General features: G+C 33.5%; 1 protein-coding gene across 1 annotated transcript in view; it reads left to right on the forward strand.

The window, feature by feature from the left end:
• The first annotated feature begins 1,780 nt into the window (after positions 1-1,780).
• The window catches only part of LOC146528220 (octopamine receptor beta-2R), a 113,533-nt gene continuing 95,473 nt past the window's right edge, over positions 1,781-19,840 (forward strand). The window contains exon 1 of the mRNA XM_085202597.1: positions 1,781-1,939. The gene's annotated coding sequence lies outside the window, so the exon portion shown is untranslated. The remainder of the gene's footprint in view (positions 1,940-19,840) is intronic.

Here is a 19,840-nt window from a genome sequence, read left to right on the forward strand (position 1 = left end):
GATTGTGGTTTGTATTTCGTCTTTATTTATGGAGACAAAGCACGGCGTTGAGTTCCTCCACTCAAGTGTGTCATGGCACCAAATTTCCTCGCAGGATAGTCTGAAGCTAAACAAAACTAAAACTAAAAGAACCCTCCACTAATATCATTAGATAGCACAATATTTCATACATTACATCACAATTCGCGAAGCGTACGCTATTTTTCGTTCTCGTAGCTATAAATTATGCAAAAAATGTCTCACCCACTTTAATATAAGTTCATATAAAATATTAGATTTTATCGCACAGGATATGCTTGTGATAAATATTGAGCTCAAATATTACAGAAAAGATGCTTAATTTAACTTTGGAGTGTATAGCAGGATAAGTAATGGGTACCTAGTGGTAAAACACTACGTGTCTCACTTTCCGCCGAATTCTGGAGGTATTGCGCGTTGAGTGGCGGAACTCAATGCTGCACTTTCCTTCGTTACTAGTGCGAGAATACAATAATATTTATAATAAAGAGAATATAATAATAATAATTTATTAAATTTAAAAACAACTTTTTTATATTGCAGGATATAGGATAAACAGGTAAAATCGAATGTGAAATTGTGTGTTAAGTGTTAGTCTTAATGGGAACAGTGTCTTAATATTATGTTCCCAGGTTCCCTATGCCTATCCCGCTACGAATATGTGAAGGATACAGCATGGAGCAAAAAAAAATGAATACTTGAGTAAATATTTAGAAATTTCGATATTCACAAAAACATGACAAAGGGCGACAGGTCCTCGCTAAAATACGAAAAGCGTCAGTGGCGTTTAGGCATGAGCGGGCTAGGGCGGGTCGCTATTCAGTATAGAATAGAAGCCTCTGAACGGAAGTAACCGAAGAGTATTTATTTATTCGCTTATTCATTCGTTATGTCGTTAATTTATTCGTTTATTCATTAAGTTAGACACATGGTCGTCTACATTTTGTTATTTGTTCGCTTAATAAACATTTCTACGTTTTCCACTTTCCTTCGAAGAAAATCGTGACTAAAATGTTTAAATTGTACATGTTTTTTCTTTAATTGTACATTTCCTCATAATTCTTTTAAAATTACATTAAACAAACTATTTATGAAGCCGAAGGTGTACGTCCTTTTATTTGTCCGTGTGTAGCCGGCATCACTTGTAATCTAATATTTAAAATATTGGATATTTTTTAATAAGCAAAATATATAAATCAAACTTAAACAGCGAAGATGGTGGATATTTATTGTTTTTAATTTTTATTTTGCTTTATTTATAGGATCTGAAATCTTAAATTCTTATTCACTATACTAGTAATAATGTAATATATTTTTACAACTTACTCATTAAAAAGAACAGCCTCAAGCTTTTTAGCATTCTCAGGCAGAGAAAATCTAGTGTTGCGACACTCCAGTCTAGCCTTTCTGCCCGTCTGTCGAGACATTGTCTGTTACCTGCTAGAGCTAAAATAGGAAAATAAATATAATATTTTCCCCGAGTGCGAATCGAATCCACAACCGTCGTCTTTACAGTCGACCGCTCTCTCACTGCGCCAAGAGCGCTTTTAGTTTACTCAACAATTAAATTCTAAGATCACCACACAACATTTTATCCAACAGATAACAAAAAGCAAAATAAAATAAAAAGGCTCGAAAAATAACAATCGCTGCCATCATATTTCATTTAAAAATCGTTCAAATTAAAAAAGAAAACGCTCAAACTCATCCATTTCCCGCGTTTTCCCGCGACCGTAGCTCCCAGGTCAGTCGGTCTCGGAGCGTCGCGGTGTGTGCACGTGTCTATGCAAACGTATTAATAGAAAAAATCTTCGCTTTTCCTACAATATGCCGCTATTTTTGTTTAAGTGGATTATTAATTGGTGACAGTGGTTCTAAAGAATGTTCTAGTGAAGTGATATTTGGAGAACAGTTTGGGAAGGTGTGTTGGATTTTTTTTATATATATATATATATGTATGTATGCATGTCTGTCCGTATAGCTTTTTATCTGCAGTATGACATTGAAAAATTTCGTAATTTTTTTTAATATGAACAATTCGCAGATAAAAGGTGATTGATAATTGATAATTTTGAAGAAAAATAGTAATTTTTAAATTAATATTTGAAAATAAATCTCATGTTTCAGAAACTAACTTAATTTTATATATTCTATATACATTATATATATATAATGTTTTTAAATATAATTGTTGACATCTAAGAGTAAGTAAAATAAAATTAATTTACTACGCTTTTATGTTTCAGACGGTTTTTATCAAATTTTGCGTTCTAATTTGATAATGTAAAGAAAATTATAAATATCTCTTTCATCTTCTGATATATTTGAAAATCTATTCGTGAAAAAAAATCTTAATATACAAATATTATGATAACTTAGCAAAATATAAAGGCCGGACTGATTTTGATAAAATTCAAGCATTATTTCGTTATATTCTAACATAATATGTCGCCTAGTCTGTGACCTATAGATATGATTTAAAAAAATAACTTCGTTTTCATTAAAAAAATATCAAAATTATATGAAATATTATCTTGCAATTGTAAAATATTACATTTAGGTCAATAAAATAAATGAACATTGTTTCCGGATTCTGTTACAAAATGATGCATAACGTTCTATATATAATGTTCATTTGGACAAATAATAGTGATGTACGTACACTTGAATCAAAGATCTTGGCACTGTCGTCTTCGGACGAGTCCTATGAGTCATACGTTGAATGGTAATAAATTAAATAATTGAGCTAAATCAAGCAAAAATGGAAGAAAATTGTATCTTTACAATATTTTTATATAGAATTTAAGTAAAATATTATATTTAGTTCGCCTTTATCCGCGATTTCGCTTGGTCAGATGAAAATAACTAAGAGTTGTATATGACTGGTAGATCGTCCGGTACAATTAATGTCTAATTGTAATGTTAATGTGGGGAATGATAGAAGTAAAACAGCTAATATAATGAAAAAACTTATTAACTAACCAATTTCATGTCACGCGCATGGCAGGGTAGGCAGATGGAACCTGGGAATCATCACTTAACGTCGAATTCTGCAGACGTTGTAAGTTGAGTGACGGAACTCAACGTCTCGCTTTGTTATCACTATACTAGAATAGAACCTGCACTTAAATTATTTCACATGCTCTAGCCAATTACGCAAGTACGGAATAGCAAGACAGAGGGCACTTAGCATTAAATCACCCCGCATCCCATATTTCGCCAATTTTTCAAGTTGAATAGCGAAATTCAATGATGTCTACCATAACGAGGTAATGAAAAAAATATATAAAATTGGAATTTGACCCCACTACCATTGCCTTGATAATTAGACGCTGTCTCAATCTTATTGAAGTTAAAATATTCCAAAACGTGTTACAAAAATCACAGTCTGTCACTAAGAAACATATCCATGTCCGCTAAAACCATAAGCTAACAAACGATTATAATAACAAAAGATAAAGTAAGTTAAGTGAATATTTTAAAAATTACTCAATAGAGCCACGTAATGACAGAGCATTGAATAGAATATGTGGACTTCTTATATATTTTACTTTTTTACTAAATATATGAGGCCCTTGTGGCGCAGCGGCACTTTTACTTAGCTTCAAGGGCGACGTTTTGGAGTTCGATTACTATTGGGTGGAATGAGTTATGTTTATTTCCCCGCTCTAATAGACAAATCCTGTCGTTGAGTACCGCTACTCAACACGCAATATTTCAAAAATTATGTGGAAAACTATGTGTAAGATGACATTTTTGTGACATGATACTTTTGTGGTTTCTTTCATTCAGTAGGCACAGAGAACGGATTTCATTGTAGAACAGAAAAATTTCACAAAAATTCACTTGCACTTAATTTTAAGAAATGACTAAAGAGAGATTTTTTGAGATATCCGTTATATATAGAAACTAAATTACAATAATTAATCATGAGTAAAGTCACATAACAATGTAAGTCTTTTATAATGTGTGTATATTGAGATAGAATATACCCGTATACTTTAAATTTAGCGCCTCTTCTGTTTATAGACGAGTGAAAAAATACTTTCCAACTCGGTGGCTTATTAGATCCCGGTCATAACGTTGTTAGTTGAGATTTTCTAATTAATTTGTTAGAGGTTGGAGATAAAGGACGATTTGTATTGTTGCTATTTTTCTAGAGTTTCTTATAAGAGAAATAGTAAGCGATTGAATAGAAAAATGATGATCGTGGGTGCGATCTCCAGCAGCGATATTGATATAACTTACCCTCTTATGTGCGGAATATAGAGTGAAGTTAAAAAAATGATTAAAATGCCCACTACATTTATTTCCTTTTAAAGTTGACTATCTGTCATTCACTATCCCGTTTCTACACTCTTACACCTCATTAGATGCGCCTTCTATATGCTAAAGTGGGTGTGCCCTGTATTTTTTTTGCGTAAATTACAAAACGTGAAATCCGATTTTTCCAGTTCCCGTAAGTCTGTCAGTCATTTAGCAACGGGAGAGTCTTATATAGGTATGTATACAAAATAGATTTAGTATAAATTATAAATCCCTTCAGTAACATTAGAACCCACAACCATCGAGTGACACATACAATATAACCCTATATCAGAACTAAAATTCTGTAAAAAAAATGTTTCAAACATTTTTCAACAGAAAAGCTGTATGAAAGATGAAATTCTGCCATCCATAGTGGCCTTGACCAGAAAAATTACAATGAGACAAACTACGTATTTTACTATAAAATATTTTTATATAGGCCAGTCGTAGCGAAAACGTACAAGGGTGCGACTGTGAACGCGAGACGTTACAGTTTCGATTCCCGCTCCAGGAAATGAAATATTTTCATTACCTCGCTTTGGTAACTAGGCAAACGCGGCGCGGATATCCGCCAATCAACACACAATGCCTCCAAAAGTTGGCGGAAAATGGGAAATGGAAATATCTATGGACAGAGTGTCTCAACACTAGGTTCCCAGATTCCCTCAGCCTACCTTGCTAATTACGGGATACAGCGTGAAGCTATAAAAAATACCAATTTGGCGTGTAGAGTATACATAAAATATTGGATATTCTAATTTAATTAATTATCAGTTCAGTAATAAATTTCAATGATTAATTCCATTTCCACTTAAGTCAAAAGTAGCACTGAATTATTTCATTATTGTAACAAGTATGTTGAGTGTTGGCTAAAGAGTAATATATGATAGAACTAGTGGGCCCGGACGCGGCTACGCCCGCGAAAATATAAGCCTAAATAATTAAAATAAGTTAAAAAATAATAATAAGTGGAGATTTATTATTAGAAAAAATATCTGAGTAACCGAAATGAACAAACAAAAGAAGTAAAAGTAACTAAAGGAAATTCTTAATATTAGAAAAAGTACCTAAACTTTGCCGTGCGCGCGTACTAAACATTTTTCTATATTAAATAATTATTAATTTTTGCGAACAATATTAAATAAAATCCCAAATGATTAAAATTACGATATTTTAAGTGTATAACATCTGTATAGATAACCGAACTGAGATAAATTAATTATAAGCAGCAAATAATTACATAAAAAATAATAGTAATTCGAAAATATATAAAAATTTACAAAATCATCAAAGTCATCTGCCCGTTCGCGTCGGTCATGCTATACCACTCGTAGGCTAGATCATTTGGAATCAGTGGCATCTTAATTATTTATTAGAATGTTATACAGTAAACTATAATTTCCATCTAGATGAAATGCTAAAAGTGACTATTATATTTATTTTCATAAGGATGAATTTAAATAGAAATCATCAATAGAAATTATAGAAATCATCAATAGAAATTATAGAAATCATCTAATTTTTGTTAATGTATACAAATCTATATCAGCGCGCGCCATGTATGCATTAAGCAAACTCACTTTGGGTGACGTTTTCTTAAAACAACAAACTTTGTAAGCTGTTGCTTAGCAACGCGTAGCGACAATTGTTATTAACATGGCGGAATAAATTGCTTGTCAAATTAATTATTTTAATATATTGGTATATATCGAAAATATTACAAATATGAGAAAAAAAAGTATCCTATGTTCATCCCGGGACCCTCAAGTATCTCTATATGAGTATTTTATCACAATTAAATTAGCGGTTTGGCCCTGATTGCGTAAAAGACAGACAGACAGACAGACAGAGTTACTTTCGAATTTATAATATAGGTATGGAAGGTATGGATTATGATATTTTTTTATTGTTAGTTATCTATAATTTTTGAGCTCATCGTGGCGCAGGGGCAGTGACGGTTGTGGGTTCTGGTGCCTCTTGTTTTCGTTTTTCGAATGAGCAGTATGCTGTTTGCCATATCGGCCCCTACAGCGTCACCGGGCTTGGGGAGGCCGAGCTAGACGAGCTCTGACCTTGGCATGGCTACCATGGAAGGTACCAACAAAAGAGAACACGGTGGCGCAAGGGCGTCTCCTTTGAGACTCGGACCGCGACTTGCGAACACCGAGGTGCCTCTTGGGAGAGTGAAATATTTAACATTTTTATTTCCTCGCTCTGGTAATGAGGCAAAGCGAAGCGTGACATTATAGGCCGCTACTCAACATACAATGCCTGAAGATTTCGGTGGAAAGTGGAAAACCGAAGTGTCTTAATGGGAACGGGGTATCACTAGATTTCCTCAGCCTACCCTGCTGTGCGGGATACTGGTTGAAGATATGTGGGCGAAGAAAGCAATAGAATATGCGAGGTATACAATACGGAGTAGCATGCTGAACTTTGGCATATCGGCGGAGTCATTGCATACTGAGAAATGTAGAAAAATATTAAGAGAATTCCGAAATTCCAAAATACCTACGGGAAAAACGTAAAGCTGCTTTTATAATAATTCTTAAAGAAGTAATTATAAACAAAGCCAAAGATATACATTTAAACAGGCTACCGTCATCTCCAATTAAGATTATTTTCTACAAGGTTTTAGTTTCACATTTCTAACCGTCAGCCTTATATTAAAGTTTCAGACATGTTTCAGTGCAATCTGCTTCTAATAAAACTTGGTGCAGTTCGCTGTTTCGTTATTGCGAGAATTTAGTAACAACTTTAAAGTATTCTATCTAATAATGGAATCTTGTTGAGGCGTTTTTGCAAGTTAACTTGTAATACTTTCGCTTAGATAATATATTACTATTAAATACGTATTAAATAAAAAGATACATGGTTGTCATACATTCTTCGTAGCCATGCATAATTTGAGTTGAAATACACTTTTTATTCTTTCGCTTTATTATGATTATCAACAGAATTATCAGTGCTGTTGAGACTTTAGCTGACTGTACTGTGCTGATAGTGGGTATAACAGAAGAAGAAAGAAAAATGCATAATGAAGATTGCAATCTCTTTGTAGCATATTCAGATTCAATTTGGTTGACCGAATGTGCAATGAAAAGATACACAGAGCGGCAGGTGTAAACGAGAAGAATGAAGTAGATCCTGCTCGTGTGGTTTTGGCTCGTCGATGTAATGAGTGACGAAAGGCATAGCAAAAAATATATTTATGAAGTAAGAGAGGCAGAGGAAACCTCGATTGATCTCTTAGTAAAAAGTGATGTAACTTGGATGCGAAAATGAATCTCAATGATGCTTTAAAATATCTACATAAAAACAATTCTTCGGTTGTTATCAGTTTTCTATATGAACAATATGTGTTATTGAATTTGACATAAATGTATATGCAACAAGATTTTAAGTCATGCATCTGGGATATCCTTCTAATCTAGGTAAAACTTGTTGGAAGCTATTTTCTCTGAAATTTCATTTTGTAGACAGGATTTGTTCGGGACTTAGAACATGTAACTCTTTGAATTATATACCTGAACATTTTTATTAAAATTTTTCAAATATATACACCATACATTTAAAAATAGAAGTATTTAACAAGTAGCATTCTCTCTTGTCGAATAACAATTTTAGGTCCAGTTGCTAGTAGTCTTTGGATAGGGTAATTTTGTAAAATTCTCCCTACAAAGATGCTAAAAAATAGGTTATAGTAAGCTTATAATAATATCTTATCTAGCTTTACATGCATATACATATGGCATAAATTAACGACAAGCATTTGGACAGTATCGCAGAGGCGCGGGCTCGAGGCCCGTTTCTTTAAAATCTGGATCTTGATATTTGTAATGAATGTAATCCAATATGCAAAAACTATGATAATTTATACTAATATAATAAGACTGAAGATATTTTTTAATTAAACGCGCTTATCTCAGGAACTACTTGATTCAATTGAAAAATTGTTTTCTATGACAGTCTATTTATAAAGGAAGGCTAAATTATATTATATTAATTATGTCAATGTTACCCACCAGTTTATGGGTTCGGTTCTCATTCGAGGATATGGAATATTTAATATTTCCGTTTCCTACCTCTGGTAATCAGGCAAAGTAAAGTTTCGCAGCTCAATATAGAGGCATTGCGGCCTCTAGAAGTCGGGGGAAAGTGGGGAACCACGAATTCGATCATTTGTCGAACACAATTTTTGGTTATTTCCGTTATTTTACACGGATAAAGCCACAGGTGACCGTTAGTCAATAATATTTTCAATCTGTTTCATTTTTTATATAAAAAATATTTTTTTAAAACAATAAATTGATTACATTTTCGTGGGAACAAGGTATTAGCGGAACGAAAATGTTAATAGAAAAGAGTACTTCGCCATAATAATTGGAAATAAAACAAAGCTTTTTATGTTAACTTTTATATGGTATTGACAATTAACGTTGACAATACAAAATATGTGTATAGAAGTATTAATCACTTCATTTTAAAAAACAATATTCATATTATATTAAACTGATGAAAGCGAATTTAATAATGATCATGTATATGAGCAGCGAAAAACCCCTTTTAAAATACCTCCTTTAAACAACACCTAGTACCTACACTTAGCTTGTTGTTCTATAATATACTTTAAACTCGAGATTTCAGATTCAGCTTTCAAAGAAAATCTTATAAAGACTTGGTTAAATAATCCCTCGGGATATCGAATTTTCTGACCTAGCTTGTTTGTTAAAAAGACGGCTCTACAAAATTGTAGAGATTTGCTTTGTATATAACTGTGAAATTCAATAGGTATTTCGTAATTGAGGGCGTTGTGGCGTATATGACTGTAATGATACAGTACGCGATGGTAGTGGGTACGATTCTCACTCGGGGGAATGACTTTTTTTATTTTCTCGCTCTGGTTATAGGCCAATGGGTGGCGTTGAGTTCCGTACTCTATACGTAATGACTTGAAGACTCGGCGGAACGTAAAGTACGATTTTTCTTAAGGTTTCCTAAGTCCATTACATGTGGGACACAGCGTTAATAATAAAATAATAGAATAGAACAGAACAGAGAAATGAAGTAAGAAGGAATAGAAGTCACTGCACTTGTGACACTTGAGGCCATCGTGGTAAACGTGACAGTTATGGGTTCGATTCCCACACAGGGAATGAAAAATTTTACATTTTTTAAAATGCACGACGTTGAGCTCCACCAGTCAACATGAAATGCCTCAAGGAAAAACAGGAGAATTCTTATAATCATTGATTACGTAATTTTTTTATTTATTTGTTTTACCATTGAATTATTATGTAAGAGTTCAATTTTTTTCTGAAGAAAAAGAAGAAAAGAATAAATAAATAAATAAATAAAAAAATAAAATAAATAATAATATAATATATTACATTTCATTGTAGCTTTTTCTATGTGACCACGTAAGCAAAGTAGCAAGTGAAAGCTAATACACATATTCCAACAACAACGTACGAGTATTTCAAGCAAAGAAATACTTAGTCTATTGAATCATTCACCAAATAATGAACTAAAATTTTCCTTTTTTTTCTCAATATAAAAACACGACAGTTTTTCAACTTTCACAACAAATTTTGAAACCCATTTAAACTATTGCCGCTGTAACGGAAAATCAATTTGAAAGTTTCAGCCTCTCGAATCAACTATAATGGCATACCTACGATATTTTAGCTTTAATTTATTTTAGTTTCGAATGAATGGAAATAATTGCTCTAATTTACCCTACTGGCACGGTGTCTGACTGTAAACACGACAGAAATAGACAGTGGGTTCGATTCCTACTCAGTGGAATGGTCTTTTTCACATCCTCGCACTGGTAATAAGACAAAGCGCGGTGTTGATTTCCATATTCAATGTCTTGATGATTACGCGGTGCGGTCAATTTCACTTTAATTGATGATCCTTGAGCTACCAAAAACAGAAAATATTGTAAAAAATATATTTCGTTTTGAAAATACTTTATGAAACAGACGTTTCGAAAATTTTACAGTAGTGATAACCGCTATCACTTCTGTAAGTGTTTTGTATCGTATGGCTTGAAACATGCACAAATTGTATTGAACGCGCAGCAATCCTTTCACATAAATAGTCATTTAGTTTCTTTTATATCTCGACTAGTGGACCCGGACGCGGCTACGCCTGCTTGAACTATAAGAATATTTAATTAATATTATATAATATATTTATTTTTATAAGGATGAATATCAAAATATAAGTTCATTTTGGGTGACGTTTTCTTAAAACAACAAAGAAACTTTGCAAACCGGTGCTTAGCAACGACGGTTGTTATTAACATGGCAGAATAAATTGCATGTCAAATTAGAAAGTATTTTAATTTATTAGTATATATGTGTAATGTAATATTATATAGCCTATAGCACTTCTGAAGAATGCAGATTTCATACAAAACAAAAACATAGTAAATCGGACCAGTAGATCCAGAGATCTTAGCGTTCAAACAAACAAACAAACAAACTCTTCCGCTTTATTATATTAGTATAGATTTTTCGAATCTAAAACATATAGTAATTATGCTAAGCGTGTGAACTGTGAAGTATTCCGATCGAATACCTTTCCGAACGGTGTGACGCAAATTCCGATGTGGGTGACTCTGAAAATAAAACATACATAACAGGGTAGACATAAGAAATCTACTGCAAAGACTCTGTTGAGAGGCGTAACTCAACGTCGCGCTTTAACTTGTTACCAGAAAGTACCAAGTACATGAAAATATTACATTCCCCCGAGTGAGAATCATATATCTGTGCCACTGCACCACGAAGGCCTCTTATAACAAAATAAGTATGTACTATTCCTTCTTAAATCAATTAATAAAAATTACATCAAAATATTTTTTGTCTTTAATTTCCATTGAAATCAGAATTAAAATTGAGATGATTTTAAAGTAATAAATCACTTTTATCCCTGATCTCAGGTTAGTGCTGAAAGGAAGGAAAGCTTCCTTCTAAGCTTTCGCTCTAGACTTAAGCATTAAGCTTTTACGTTTTAACCCAATAAGATCTAAATCTACTTTCGTTGTGTGTAGATTAGCTAGTGTTAGTAAGCTTTAAGAAGTTGAAAATATAAAACTTAGCTGTACCTAGAAAATTATTGTTAGAAAAATCATATACATACTAGCGGCCCGCTCGCGGTTTCACCCGCGTGAACTATGTTATTATTATTAATTTCTGTCTCCATGACTACGTCCTAGTGACGTCTATGCAAAATTTGAGACTCCTAGCATTTGTAGTAACGAAGTTTCATACAAACTTTCGACCCCAAAAACAACCCCTTAGAAGTCGAATATTGCAAATTCCCGTCTTAGCGAGCACTTACGTCCTATAAGTAACTCCTATGCAAAATTTCAGATTCCTAGCACTTATAGTTTCTAAGATTTCGTGATGAGTGAGTGACCTTTTGATTTTATATATATAGATATACTTTTTTATTTAGCAAGACTTGAACCCATGCCTCTTGGAAACCCTGAGAGAATAGTTTTCTATATACGCTTGTTAATATGTACAAAAGCATACAGCTGCCGGTAACAGGGTTAATGGTGCCTTAGTTGCAATGATTTGACGGTGAAGTGGCCGTACAAAATGCAGTATTTATACCAACGCTATTGTACAGCAGCAAAACGTGGGTATTACAGAAGAAGAATAAAAGAAACATGAATGCTGTGGAGATGCGATCTCTTCGTAGAATTTATGGCTTAGCTGATCGAATCCGCAATGAAGAGATACACAGAATGGCATGTATTAGCGAGGTGGTCACGGTGAGAATGAAGAAGAACGTATTCAGCTGGTTTGGGTACGTCAAAGAAATAAGTGATGAAAGAATGGCCCAAAAGATTTATGATAGAAAAGTGGGCGGTAAGAGAGATAGGGGAAGAACTCGGTTGACCTTCGTAAACACTTTATCAAAGATACTGGAGGACAAAGATCACGTTAAAAGCATGAGGAGGATAAGCCACACTAGAGGGCATATAACTAGAGGGCCGTACACTTTTTCGCCGCATCCTCTGTCATCTACCTGACAGTGGACGAGATGAAAGAGGTACGTAGAGACCGTATCTTTTGGCCATAGCACTCTCTTTGACTACTCCGTTAGGGATACAGCGTGGAGTTACGTATTTAATATACGTCAAAATATAAGTAAATTGTAAATTGGAATTTTAACTCATCGCGTTTAGCCAGATTTGTCTCAGTTGATAAGATCATCACATAACCACGGTACCTACATAACAGTAATTAAAATCCTCCGACACAAAAAGTTCCAAAAAGTAAAAAAAAACGACAAGAAGGAGACTGTATTATATTCTTGAATCATACCTAAGGACCTTCTTGATTAAGTCACCTTTCAAACAAGAAAAACTGTAATTAAATTCGATTGATCTGTTTGAGAGCTGCACCGCTACAGATGCATATTATATGTGTATGACACAAACACAACCACGTCGAACTTATAACACCCCCTCAGTTTTTACCTTTGGTTAAAAACAAAGCTGTCTACAAAAAATAATCTACAAAATCAAAGCTAGAGTGAAAAGATGTAAAAAATTTAAAATTTCCTAATAGACCTCGCCTTTATCTGGCCAGAGGAAAATCGAAGTAGATTGGCAAATTCAATCCCATAATAAAACTACGTAACCGTTTGTAATCCCTCGGTCTCGTTCTGCAAAAGGAATAGAATACATTTTTCGGGATTTTCAATATAAGTTCTTCTTAGTTCAAGTAAAGTATGGGGGAAATACTATGATTGGTTATTATTTTTCTTTATATTATATTTTTTTTATATTACTAATATTATATAATTATATTATACTTGTGGCGCAAATTCACAAGTGTGTGACTCTAAACGCGACTGGTTGTGGGTTCGAACCCCACTCGAGAAAACGAAATATTTATTTAAAAATTATATTTGAATTTCATCGCCCTGGTATTGAAGAAGACCTGGCGTTAAATTCAGCCTCTCAACACACAATATCTAGAATAATTGATTTTCTTGATAGGTTTTCTTTTCTAACCCTACCTAAATGCAGGTTCTGGGTCATCACGCACGGCAGGGTCTGAAATGCAGGATACGTGAAACTAAACAAAATTATCATCAAATGAATCCAACACCTTTCATAAGCTTTCATAAATTGGTACACAAAAAACAGTCTACATTAAAAATTGTTGCAATGTTTTTCACTTCCAATTCCTCTCCAATAAATGGGCTAGGTTTTTTCTGTTTTTCTATTTATGGACTGTAAAGGATGGTTTGAAAGAGGTTTCCACCTCTTTCTAACGTCAGTTTCAACTGACACACTTAATCAAAGGTACTAGAATGAATACTAAAAGGATGTAATATTTTTTTTTGTTGAAAATGCTGCAGGATTGGATCGGTGAAGTGTAATCGATATAAAGTACAATTATATTTACCAACAAGATCAAAATTTGTTGAATTTTTAGGGTTCCGTACTTCAAAAGGTAAAAATGGAACCCTTATAGGATTACTTTGTTGTCGGTCTGTCCGTCTGTCAAGAGTATTTACCTTGAGCTTACCTACTGTAAGCGCGACGACGTTGTGCGTTGGTTGTGCGTTCGATTCCCACTCCCACAAAGCGCAGCGTTGAGAAACGCCGTTAATATAACGAAGTGTCTTAATACTGGGTTCCCTGGTTCCCTCTGCCTATATGCAGGAAACGCCATGAAGGTAAAAAAAATAGTTCGCACAAACGAAGTTGAGAGCAGCAGCTAATAGAATATATTATTTATATAACGGGCTTTCTAAGAGTACTATTTGGCTTTAGCGTATACCAAAGTAAATGTTACGTAGGTCTCACATAAATATAACATTTTATTGCATAGAGCTAGCTTACAATAAGAAAATTCTTATTTCATTTCTAGGTCAAGCAATGTTACAGTGTAAAGTTCTTACTACAAATATTATGTAAGGCAAATACAAGTATACACGGAGTAATACACTGATGAATACTGATACTAAAGTCAGGAAGGCTTTGAAGACAATCTATTAAAAATAATTTAGGGATGTGTATTTAAAAAAAACGAAACCCTTGTAATAACACTTTGTTGTTCGTCTGTTTATCTCTGACGAGGTCAAGATCGCGGCAAGATGAATCTAAACAACACAACACTTCCAACGAGCTTTTATTTTAAATCAAAACAATCAAAATATATCTGCGTTTATGCATCATTTTTGGTGCATTTTGTATGAAATTAGCTTTGTAAACAAAACCTAAAGGTAAACTTCCCGTAAACTTACAGTTATGAAATTTGGTACGAGGTGAGAACTTACTATTTAAATAAAGATCCGAAGAGTAGAAATTAATAGCGATCTCTTAGAAAAACATTACAAACTTATATTTGTATTTTATAAGCTATACTACAATCCTGAAATTGGTACAGAATGACTGAACCTTCGATGGTTTCGTGTCCTCGATCCTTTGGTGTCCAACTCGCACTTGACCGGTGTTTTATATGACTATGTCTACATAAGGTGGAATGCTCATACGCGTTACTCGCACTATTCCTACTCTGCATTGTGAGAAATACAGCTTCAAGCTATTAAAAGAGACCCACGCCTGTTTGAAAATATCTATAAGTCGTCGGGTTCGAGTCCCGCAACGTTTAATTTTTTATACGTTTTTTAAGATATTTTTCTATCATAACTACTTAACACCCTCACCCTCAATTACAAACGTTGGGAAAAATACTCAAGTTATATTTAATAAGAAATGTTCATTATTGTACACAGATAAAAGGATAAGTTGAAACTGTATTTTTTTACTGTAAGTTTAAATAAGAATGTTTAGCGAAATTCTTTTAAAAATATTGTTATCTTAATTGGAATTGGTACAGATAGCACTGAAAAATGCTCCTAAGTCCAAGTTCCGCGCTTTGGCCGAGTTCTGGCAAAATTCCAAATAATTTATTTATTGATTTTCTTTCAGCTTCACGCTGTATCCCGCATATTCCACAATAGGACGAGTTAAAGTAGTGTTAGCACACTTCGTCCCCCACTTATCAACAATTTTTTGAAACTTTGTGTGTTGAATGACATGAAGATATTTCATTCCTTCGTTTGATATTATATAGAGTTTATTATTCTATTTTAAATTTTATCAAAAAACCGCAAAGAATGTATATAACACGAGGTTCGCTTGAACCTCGTTTTATATACATTCTTATCTTACATTCAAGATAGCTTTATCTATTTGACATCTCACAAGCACTCCGTCCTGACCTTGGCTCTTCTTAGACCAACCTCTCGCATAATTACCTTTTCCCTCTAGAGCTGTGACCTAAACAAAAGCCCTCTACGTAACAAAAATTAACGACTGTTTTTTGTTGTATATGTAAAAGTAAAATTAAGCTTAGCTTTTTGTTCTCTGAGCGATTTCTTTGTGAAGAAATCGTTTAATCATTCCTATATTTATCTTTCTTTTGAGGCCGCCGTGGTGCAGTGGAATAGCGTTTGACTGCAACGCGATGATTGTAGGTTCGAATCCCACTCGAGGGATTTACCTATTTACATTTCCTCGCTCTGGTAATAGAGCAACACGCGGTATTGAGCTCCGCCACTAAGCATACAATGACTCCAGCCAGAATTTTTATATGAATTTTGAAACAAAAGCAATATCAAAAATCATTTATAGCATACATATATATTATAACAATATTATCCACGTGGAATATTTAACGACATGTTCGTGAGTATAGAAATGTAATGGAGCGCTGTGATGCATTAGTTTTCATTTTGCAGAGCAAAGTACGTGTCATTTGATAGTTGAGCTATGAAGTTGTTAGAGTTGTTTAGGTTTAGTTTTGAGTTTGACTGTTGTGAGTTCAATGTCCGATTGAGGCAATGAAATATTTTAGTGTAACCTGCTCTGTCAAGATTGTGCACAGCGTTGAGTTCCACCACTCAACGCGCCGGACATGAATTTCAATTCCGCGAGGGAACTAGGAGACGGAATGTCTTGACACTAGATTATCTCTGCTTACTATCTAAAAGGCTAAAATTTTTATGTATTTTTCATTTGAATCACGCTACACTTACAATTGTACTGACTAAATTACATTTAAAAAGTAAATGATGATTCTGCGTTGAACTTTGTTTACTTAAATAATGTTACATAAAAGTTATTAATAGAATTTTATTTAAATACCTTTTTTAGAAAACTTACAATAAAAGTATAACTTAGCATTCAAATCATGTGTACAGTTTCCAAGAGGTACAAGGTCATTACCCTGTATAATTTTTTCGTTTTTTAAAAATTAAATTTTATTTATTAGATGTGTATAAAAATTAAAAAAATAACCATATAATACTTGTATGATCTATACTTTATTTGACATTTCCTATTTAATCATTAATGCGTACCTTATAATAATAAGAGTACTTGACCTTTCTATTAAGCAGCTGTACTCACTGAACAACATCTGTTACAATATGACGACGTATATCTGTGAACAATTAAAGTGCCTATATGTATAATTGATTATAGTAATAATAAGGATAGAGCAAGATAAAGCGCGACGTTGAGTTCCGCCACTTAACGAGCAGTGTCGAAGTACATCAGAGACGGGAAAACAGACTGTATTGATACTTGAACGGAATGTCTTGGGAACATTAGGCTTAGTCAATATCAAAAACTATGGCAGATGCATAAAAATATTAAAAAAATCATTTCAAAACCCTTGATTTCATTTTTCCTTCAAAAAACTTTTTCCGACTTATATGGAGGAAGGGCGAATCGAGTGTTGAGACACTCAGTTTCCTAATTTTCGACATATTACTTGTTAAGTAGCGGGACTCGTTGTAACTGGTTGTTTAGTAGAAAAGGGGAATATAAAAAAATAAATATAATGTTGCTCTCGAATGAGATTTGCATCCACCATAGCAAAAGTCTCTATATTTCTAAAGAAAATAGCATAGATTTTATCTCCATATAAAATTTTCACACTTGACTTGGCTTCACCGTGAAAAAGATTTGTTGATTAGAAGAACCCTTTTAAGTGAGAAGTAGCTTTGGCACAATCTAAAGAAAATATTTGCCGAATTTTCACGTTTTTATCTTTACTAGCCAAAGCTTTATACGCCTTTATTGAATCTCTATTTGGAATCGATGGAGCGGAATGATGATTTTTATGTGAATTTTGTTTGTTTTTTTCTATATTTCTTTCTTACTACATCTAAGCTAAATAGTATGTTCGATCACGCTCGCTCTAATCACAGGAACTACTGGTTCTTGGTAATTGACAATATTTAGGTAATATTTAGGTAAATACATAACAAAAAATGTATAAAAAAAATTACGAAATATCTTCAAATTATCGTAAGCTCTAAAAAGGTCTGAGTAAAAGCACTAAGTGGTCCCAGCTGCTAATGCAAATGGCTGTCGATGTAATACGAACGGCCTATGGGATTATATTAAATGCTTAAAGTTGTACAATTTTATGTTTTTTTATTGTTTGTGTTTCTAAGTACAATCTATATTATATAAATCATAATATCATTTTACAAAATCGCTGTACATATGTAGCGTGATTTACTAACTGACGCAGAGATCAAGCCGCTGAACCTTGAATCCTCAAATTTTACAGACAGTTATTGTATAAAATAAATTAGCATTGGGTAAACATTTTAGAAACTTCAGCGCTAAGGGAGCAAAAAAAGACGTTTTGAAAGGAGTTTATTGATTAATTAAAAAGTGTTCATAGATTTTTGGAGATTCTACCATTTATCCACGCGGGCGAAGTTAATCAATATCTACGAGTATTTATCCTATACCAACCTAAATTTGAGATTCTGAATTCCAACTTAAATTTGCGTCACAAAAGAATTTTTATTATTTTCCATAACTTTGTACGCTTATTACAGTCGTAAATGACTTCATAATAAAAATTAATAAGCTGAAAACATTCACAAAAAGGACAATGCCAGCTTCATTCGAAAGTTCTTTGATTAAAACAAAATTAAATAGAATCTTTTGTGTCCACCTACACTTTTATCTTTTATAAAGTTTTTTTATTTTTACGCATTTTCTCTCACTGGAGGTAACATATTCAATATTTTAATTTCTTTATTTTGATATGGAGGCAGAGCGCCCTTCTGCTTACTCCGCTATATGGGGGAAGCAGCTTGAAGCAGAAAAAAGGAACGTAGCGAGATTCAAGCCCGCGCTTCTAGGAGAGAGAACGTAACTTTTTTAGAAACTATATAAAAATTTAAACGCAGCGGGAATTGAACCCAAGAGTCTTAAAAACCGTCCAAACCACAAGCCAAGCCTAGTTCTTCAAGCTAAGCCGAAATTACGAGGGACAAAGTATTTCTTCTGTCTTCTGTGCGTTGTTTCATAACAATTTATTTATTTATTTTTGTTTTAATCGTTTAAATAATTAAAACGTGGATTATTTTAATAATTTATTAGTAGTAATGTAATAATAATAATTTTATATTTATTACCTTTTCATGTCCGATAGTCGAGGCAGCCATTGGCTCATAAACGCACATTGTAAGCGAACAATACAAACAGTATAGAGTTACTATAGACATATGTATATTCTATAGTCAAGTATTACGCCATTGCCGCGTAATTGTTATTATTGAACACATGAGTGAATGAATTCAGTTCCCAGTTGGGGTAAATTAATAAAATAAATTAACAAGCATAAGTGCCGTTAAATAAAAATAGTTACCTATACTGATATTGTAGAACTCAACATTTTATTTGGTTGACCGTGCTTATCTTAATTTACGTCAAATTATCAAGTATCAATTTGTACCAATAGTTCCTGAACAAACAATTACAAATTAATACTTAATTTTAAGAAGGCTATAGGCTATGTTATTTGACGTTGATTAATTCGATATAACCTACTGTTCTTACGGTCATAGTTCCCACTGCACCTAAAATTTTTTATGTCTTCATTTAGATCTTTTCCCGCTACAGATATGATTTCGACAGTGCACGATGATAACCACTCAAAATGTTGGGTTTGATCCCATCCTTGGGGAAATTAATGGGTTTTATTTCTTTGCCCTAGTTAGAAGTGTATTCCGTGGGTTTTTTTTAATTCTTCGTTTCCTCTGCCTAACCTCCTACAAGATACATTTGAGATAAATTTCAGTTTGATACCTTGACGTGTCCTTGCGAAAAAGGGCCTTCACAGGCGGCTGTCCCAACAGACGTACAGACAGACGGACTACAAATTGATCCTATAATTGTTTTTTTTCTTTTGAGATGCTGACCCCTAAACACACAGGTTTCTTGGCAGCCTACCAAACGCAACATGGAAAATGCATCAAGATGAAAAAACTATGCAATTACAAGATTTTCACTGCGCAGTGACGATATCAATCCCACAAAGAGTATTGATTGTACAATAGCTTGGCTGTGATAGAGACAGGCGGAGGTTGCTATAGCAAATGATCCGTCAGGGCTTGTGGTTACTGTTTTGACATTGTGGTAGCGTCTCTATTCATAATT

Source organism: Heliconius melpomene, chromosome 19, assembly GCF_056956725.1.
Source record: "Heliconius melpomene rosina isolate 202511_hmr_F chromosome 19, ASM5695672v1, whole genome shotgun sequence".
Classification (NCBI taxonomy): domain Eukaryota; kingdom Metazoa; phylum Arthropoda; class Insecta; order Lepidoptera; family Nymphalidae; genus Heliconius; species Heliconius melpomene.